A 7380-nucleotide genomic window follows, 5' to 3' on the forward strand; every position below is an offset into this window, starting at 1 on the left:
CTCTACACAGACATAAAAATAAATAAAATCAACATCAAGTAAAATATAGAAGCACGCAAAATAAAAGCGATTTGAGCCTTGATGACTGTAAATTCTGATGATATATTATTATTTTCTGAATTTGTTTCTTTTTGAATGGTTTTCTATGGGAAGTGACAGAAACATTTACCAAACATACATACATGCATACATGTACAAATACATCTCTATGTCATATGTATTCATTCTGTCCAAAATATATGTATGAAAAAAATACACAGAAAGACATTCATACTGTATATACATTTTGTCTTTACAGAAGGAATAACTTGTGTTATTTGATAAAGATAATCATATCTTTTCTTTTTTTCCAATAATTTTGTTTATTTATGAAAGCATACACGCACAAGACAGAGGCAATGGTTAATTAAATTTATTTTATTAATTTCATTAATTTTATTAATTTTATTAATTTCATTAACAGCCAACTGTACATACACTCACATACATATAATACACATATCCAATCCAATCCAATCAATTTTTTTATTTATAGAACACATTCAAAAACAACCATGTTGACCAAAGTGATACACATAAATGAAATCAACATCAAGTAAAATATAGGAGCACACAAAATAAAAGCAATTTAAACAGTAAACAACAATAAGAACAGAAAAGAAGTGTTTGGGTTTCAAACTGCGTACATATAATATAAATCTAATACTTACAATTTTAACAACCATAATAATAAAAAAGGTGGCTATCAGACAAACACAACATTATTTCCATCACTGTTGTTCACATGACAACAATATACCAAAATAAAATTCTGAATGTATGTATGTATGTATGTGTATGTTACCGGCGCCAGAGCTAGGGGTCTCTGGACCGGCAGCATGAGCCACTCAGGCGGCGGGCACTGAGCGGCTGAGTTACGGTGCTAACAGTTTATCTGTGGATCCAAACACAGGACACGAGAGCTGTTAGCTCATGCTACTGCTGCTCAGCAGGTTTATTCTCTGCACATGCGCTTACTGTTCACATTTCATAATACACAACACTGTAAATACCGTACGAATTACTCTCAGAAAAATATTAATAAACAATAACTCTAGCAGGCAACGTTTATGGTCGGAACTGCTCACACACACACATATACACTCATTCTGGTTTAACCGACCTTTTGCGGACGGGAACGCCCGATAGTAAACAACGACGATAAAGTACATATTTCAACATTCTACTATGCTTAGCTTCACTTCACGGCTTCGCCTTATGTTGTTACATAGTTTAACTGAACAAAACTGTACAATTAATACATTTTACATACCTGTGGATCCAAACACAGGACACGAGAGCTGTTAGCTCATGCTACTGCTGCTCAGCAGGTTTATTCTCTGCACATGCGCAGAGCAAAGCAGAGCAGAAACTATTTGCTGGACCCACTGGTGTTAAAGCACCATCTACTGGCGCAAAGTGGTAATGCTTTCTGCAAAACTGAGTTTATAAAGTTTCAAATAAAGGTTCAAATATTAAAATGAAAAAGAGGGGGTGTCTGTTAAAGTAATAAACTATATGTGGCTATTCAGACCCACTACACTCTCCCCTGCTTCAAGAGATGTCTCCGGACATCTAGAACCAACAAAAATATTAAAAGAAAATGTCTCAAAACAGTCAAATTGTCAACGTACAGTCATATGTCCACATGTATAAGTGTGTGTCGGTGTAGGTGTGTATGTGTACAGCAAAGTCTGGTCTAGTCTGTTCTTCAAGTCTTTAGGTCTCTCTAGCATGTCCACGCTGCTTGTGGGGGGTAGAAACAATGTTCAGGGACAGCTGGGTAAAAGGAGGGTATGGGACATGGATTGAGGGGTATTGGAAGATGAGACATGGGATAAGGGGCATAAGCAAACATCAGGTTTGCACCTGGTCTCCAAGACTGGTATGATGGTTGTCCAAGATGGTCGTATGTGAGCATTTCACGAGGTCTCTGTGCTCGAGCTGACCTCCTCACAGGTTGCACTTCCTCCTCGGACAGTTCCACTGCAGGCTCCTCATTGTCCTCCTGCTCTGTTGAATCAACCTCCTCTGCAGTGTCATCAGGTCTGAGTTCTCCTTGCACTTCCTGAGCTGATGGTGGAGCAGCTGCCAGCTGGTCTGGTGTCTGCACTGGATCTGGGAGGGTTACAGGATCATGTTGTTGTTGTTTTTGAGCCATATCTGTTACCTGTCTCAGTGGTTGAAACTCTGGAGCTACGGGTCTGAGCTCATCTGGTGGGTTAGACTGAGGACTTGCAGGTCTGACTCTCCTCCTGCTATACACTGGGATTGTTCGAAGGCAATATGTGTATTCCTCCTCTTCCTCAGAGTGTTCAGACTCCTGCTCCACTGTCTCTCTGTTGTTTCTGTAACAGTCTGTCTGTCTTTGTCTCTTTTTAGGTGCGGACTGACTCGGTGGGACTTCTAAGGGCAAATCATTAACAGGTAGCAGAAGGTTGCGATGCAGCACGCGGAGAGTGCGTTCTCCTGTTTCTGGTTGAACTCTGTAAACAGGTCCGTCTCCCATCTTTTCAACCACTCGATGAACCTTTTTCTCCCAATAAGCTCTGAGTTTGCCCGGACCGCCCCTCTCTGACAGATTCCTGATAAGCACACGATCTCCGGGCTGCAGTGTAATACCTTTAACACGCTGATCATAATACTTCTTTCCTTTAGCTGAACGCTTCCCACTGTTTTCTGAAGCAATTTTGTATGCTTCCTGCATGCGTGAGGCCCATTTCTGTGCATACTCTTGCCTGGACCGTGGCTCCTCTTCAGGTTTCAAGTCAAAGAGCAGATCTACAGGTAAACGTGGAGCTCTACCATAAAGAAGAAAAAATGGTGAATAACCCGTTCCCTCATGTCTTGTACAGTTGTATGCGTGGACAATGTGAGGTAGGTGATCCTTCCACTCAGTTTTTTTCTCCTCCTGCAGAGTGCGGAGCATCTGTAGAAGTGTCCTGTTCAGGCGCTCGACAGGATTCCCCTGCGGATGGTAGGGAGTCGTTCGGGAGTGTGCTATGCCTGCGAGCTGCTGGAGTCTCTGAAAGAGACTGTTTTCAAACTCCCGGCCCTGATCATGATGTAGCTTTTCAGGGTACCCGAAGCGAGGGATAAAGTCATAGAAGATTTTCTCAGCTGCTGTTCTGCCAGATTTGTTTTTTGTGGCATAAGCTTGACCAAACCGAGTAAAGTGATCTACCAGGACTAAAATGTACTCATAACCACCTTTACTCTGTTCAAGATGTAGATAATCAATTGAGATGAGCTCAAATGGGGCACTGGTTGTTATAGAACCCATAGGTGCTCTCTCTGGGATGTTTGGCTTTTTTTGTTTAATACACTGACACTGGCGAATAACATAATCTTCTATGTCCCGTTGCATAAAAGGCCAATAAAACCTTTCTCGTGCTAAATGTATGACTTTGTCAGCGCCCACATGGCCCATGTCATCATGCAGGTGTTTTAACACGGTCGCCTTCAGTTTACTGGGAAGAACCAACTGTTTCCTCTGTCCTGTCTGTCTGTACAAAATCCCTTTGTCAAGTCTGAGTCTGTTCCATTCGTGTACCAGTCTGCGTGTTTCTCGTCCCATTTGTCTCTTTTCTTTGTCCTGAGGACTCCATCCCGTTTTCTTTAGGTTTATCACCTCACAGATAGGAGCATCTTCTTTCTGTGCCGCTCTGACACTTTCTGGGGTGATAATCGGGGTGCCTCCAGTTTGTGTGTCACCTACATCAGACTGTAGCTGTAATGCAGCCACCCATGGCACATCACTGTCTGTTACAGCCTTGTCCCCCTGCCAGATGGCAGAGACTACATCAGGGGACACTGTCTCTGTGTACTCTTTTAGGTGATCAACAAAATGCACTGGGTGTCGTGACAGGGTGTCAGCATCAGCGTTTGACTTTCCTGGCCGATATTTGATGGTGAAATGAAAGTCGGCTAACTCACCCACCCACCGATGCCCGACTGCGTTCAACCTGGCTGAGCTCAAAACATATGTAAGGGGGTTATTGTCTGTGTATACTGTGAAAGTGGGGGCGTAATAGAGGTAATCTCTAAATTTATCACAGATTGCCCACTTTAACGCCAGGAACTCAAGCTTGCTAGAATGGAGATGGTAGTTTTTCTCTGCAGGCGTGAGTGTCCTGGAGCCATAAGCAATAACCCGGAGCTTGTTTCCCTGCTGTTGATAGAGCACAGCACCCAGACCTTCGTTCGAGGCATCTGTGTGGAGTACAAAAGGTAAGTCATAGTCTGGATAAGCCAAAATGGGTGGACTGGTTAACATATCCACCAGGCGTGACACTACAACACTGTGATCTGGTGTCCAATACACAGGTGTTTTGGATGAGAGCTGACCACTCTTAACATTTTTTGACTTAACTTTGGTAGCTCTCTGACTAGGCTCACTAGGACTCTCTATTAGCTGAAACAGGGGTCTTGCTATCCTAGAAAAGTCCTGTATGAATGTTCTGTAATAGCCTAAAAAACCTAAGAGAGCTCTGACCTCTCCCACATTCTTTGGCTCTTTCTCTTTCAAATGCTGAACTGCCTCAATGTCTTTAGGGTCAATCTGTACACCTTCACGAGTCACTAGGCGTCCTAAATACCTAACCTGGCTTTTAAACAGTTCACATTTTTTTGGACGTAGTTTGATACCATGCTCTCGCAGGCGACAGAGCACCCGTCTCAGATCTTCAACATGGTCATGAAAAGTCTTGGAAAAACAGAGAACGTCATCCAAATATGGAGAACAGCACTCGTCCCTTAACCCGTCAAGAACTCCCTCCATACATCTTTGAAAAGACGCGGGGGCGTTTGTTAGACCAAATGGGAGGCGGGTCCACTCATAAAGCCCCCAGGGTGTGCTAAAGGCAGTCAGGTGTCTGGAGCTCTCCTCGACAAAGCCTTGATGGTACGCACTACCCTGGTCGAGTATGGAGAACCATGAGTACCCCCCCAGACTGTCTAACAGGTCTTGGATGCGTGGGAGAGGGTGGCGGTCGGGGATGGTTTTCCGATTCAAGCCTCTGAAATCAATACACAGACGTAAACTCTTGTCCTTCTTCCTAACACAGACGACTGGAGATGAGTAGGAAGAAGCAGACTTTCTGATCCAGCCCTGGTCGAGCAGATTTTGGACATAGTCCTTTACCTCTTTGTACAAGGGCTTAGGAACGGAGTTGTAGGACGTTTGCACTGGCGTGTCATCCTTCAGGTGGATTTTCAGTTGCAGGTTTGGGATGCACCCAATGTCACAATCATCTTTGGCGAAGACATCTGACTCCTCATACAACATGTCTCTGACAATGTTTTGTTCATGTCTCTCCAGGTGCGACACATCAACAGGTGGGTGCCATCTCTGTCTTGTTGTGTCCTCTGTCTCATTTATCTCACTTGTTCCTCTTTGTTTGTCTGTGCTAACCTGAGCTGAGGATGTATTAACTGTGCTAGGGGACATGGGCTCTAACCCACCTGGAAAACAGTTAACTGGTTTAATTTCAGTAGCCTCCTCTAATGTTCCTAAAACTGTTCTCTTAGGGAGGTAGATGTCGTGCTTAGTGGGGTTTTGGACAGGTATCTTAACAATTTTTGAGGACCCACTTGGAACGTCAACTAAGGCCTGAAACAAATCCAACCCCTCAGGACAGTTACTCACAAAGTTGGGTTGAAAGAGCGTAACCCCACCCCCTGGCCATTCTCTGACTCTGCATCTCACCTCACAAATCTGCCCTGCGGGAATAGTGAGACCCATCTTCCCTGTTCTCACACTGCACTCCACAGCTGTCTCACCTGGGGTCAACATCTGGCAAACAGAAACAAGGGCTTCTACAGCACTGTCATTTATGCTTAGTGTTTCTTTTAATAAAGCAGAAATATCAACCTCACTTCTCTGTTCTTTGATTATCTCAACTAAAACATTGCTGCCTAACAGAGGACAGTTGAGACAGTTCTGGCTGATTAGCATTGGCACTTGAATGGTGACATGTCCACAGTGTTTGTTACCGATTTGGAGTTCAACCTCTGCCCATCCATCAAAGGGAACATCTGTGCCATTTGCTGCAGAAATCACCAGCGGCTCATCGAGAGGGAGGGATTCAAGTGGCTGGATTTGGACATGGGGGAGTGCTTCTTCCATCCAGCCTCTCCCCACCATCGTCACTTGAGCCCCTGAGTCGAGCAACATCTGAAGAGGGACACCATTAATAGCACATGAGACCATACATCGCTTTCCTATGAGCTGTGCTAAGCGTTTCTTTGTTGGTGGTTGACATTGTGTTTTTATTGTTACAGGACTGGCTGTTTTAGAGTGGCTGGGTTGGGCTGATTCCTTAGCTGTCACGGTCACTGGCTGCCCCTCTCCAGTGACCTCATCCCGTTTCCCGATGTCCTCCTTTGAAGACAGCCGACCGCCCGATGTCCAGCTTGGCCACATACGAAGCAGTGAGGGCAACTCATCTTGCCCTGCTGAACACAGTTGCTGCATCTGCCACGGGCTTCAGGTGTTGGTGGCAGTGGCTGGGCTGTGGCTGAGTGTGTGTTCACAGGGGTGGTAGTGTCAGCAGGCCTCACCACTTGAGCCAGTTGTTTGGTCAGGGAGGACACCTGTGCAGTCAGTTCTTTAATAGCGGCACGGTTAGCCTGTAACTCAGTGTCAACTCTAGTCTGCTTAGTTGAGTCACTACAGTCAAGCTGAGCTGGGCTCACAGTCACTGGTCGGTTTTTAGCTACTGTGCCAAGGCGTCTGAGTCTCTCTGTCTCCTCACTGGTGGACTTGGTGATTTGGTCCAAAAGAAAGTCATCACTAACCTGCAAGTCTGTGAGAAGAGGTTTGAGATCATAACGAACGTGGTTATTTTTTTCATTCAGACCTTGATACAGAGTGTGGAGAAAGGTACCCTGAACAAGCTTTCTGTCATAGCTAAACTCTGTACCAGGCTGTTGTGACTCAAACAAAACACGCTGCTTTAAACCCATCATTCTGTACAGAAATTGCTGAGGACCCTCTTTGTCTTGTTGTTTAGCATTACTTAACTCTTGAAAAAGTTCAGTGCTGCTTTTGTCCCTGATATGTGCACGGAGAAACCGCTTTAGCTCATCAACAGTTAAATCACTTTTGTTTGTTAACATTTCTCTGAATGCACCAGGTTTTAAGATTTTCATTACAGTGCGTATTACCTCAGACTCGGTGAACCCTTCCTGTATACCATCTTCAATTTGTTTACAAAGGTTACCATAAGACATGTCTGACCCAACATCTGAGATTTGTCCACCATGTAGCTTAAATTCTCTGCGTGGGAGCAGAGCTGCAAAGTCATTCACCCTCAATACCTGGTCTCCCATGCTGGACGA

General features: G+C 44.5%; 1 long non-coding RNA gene across 1 annotated transcript; it reads right to left on the minus strand.

The window, feature by feature from the left end:
- Positions 1 to 963: 963 nt before the first annotated feature.
- Positions 964 to 7045, minus strand: LOC146968799 (uncharacterized). The gene is made up of 2 exons (XR_015034258.1): positions 6873 to 7045; positions 964 to 1418 (listed from the first exon to the last, which is right to left on the minus strand). It is a non-coding gene; the product is annotated as an uncharacterized LOC146968799 (long non-coding RNA).
- Between the last annotated feature and the right edge of the window lie 335 nt (positions 7046 to 7380).

The sequence above is a fragment of the Trachurus japonicus genome, chromosome 18 (genome assembly GCF_045865225.1).
Source record: "Trachurus japonicus isolate A0001 chromosome 18, Traja_1.0".
Classification (NCBI taxonomy): Eukaryota; Metazoa; Chordata; class Actinopteri; order Carangiformes; family Carangidae; genus Trachurus; species Trachurus japonicus.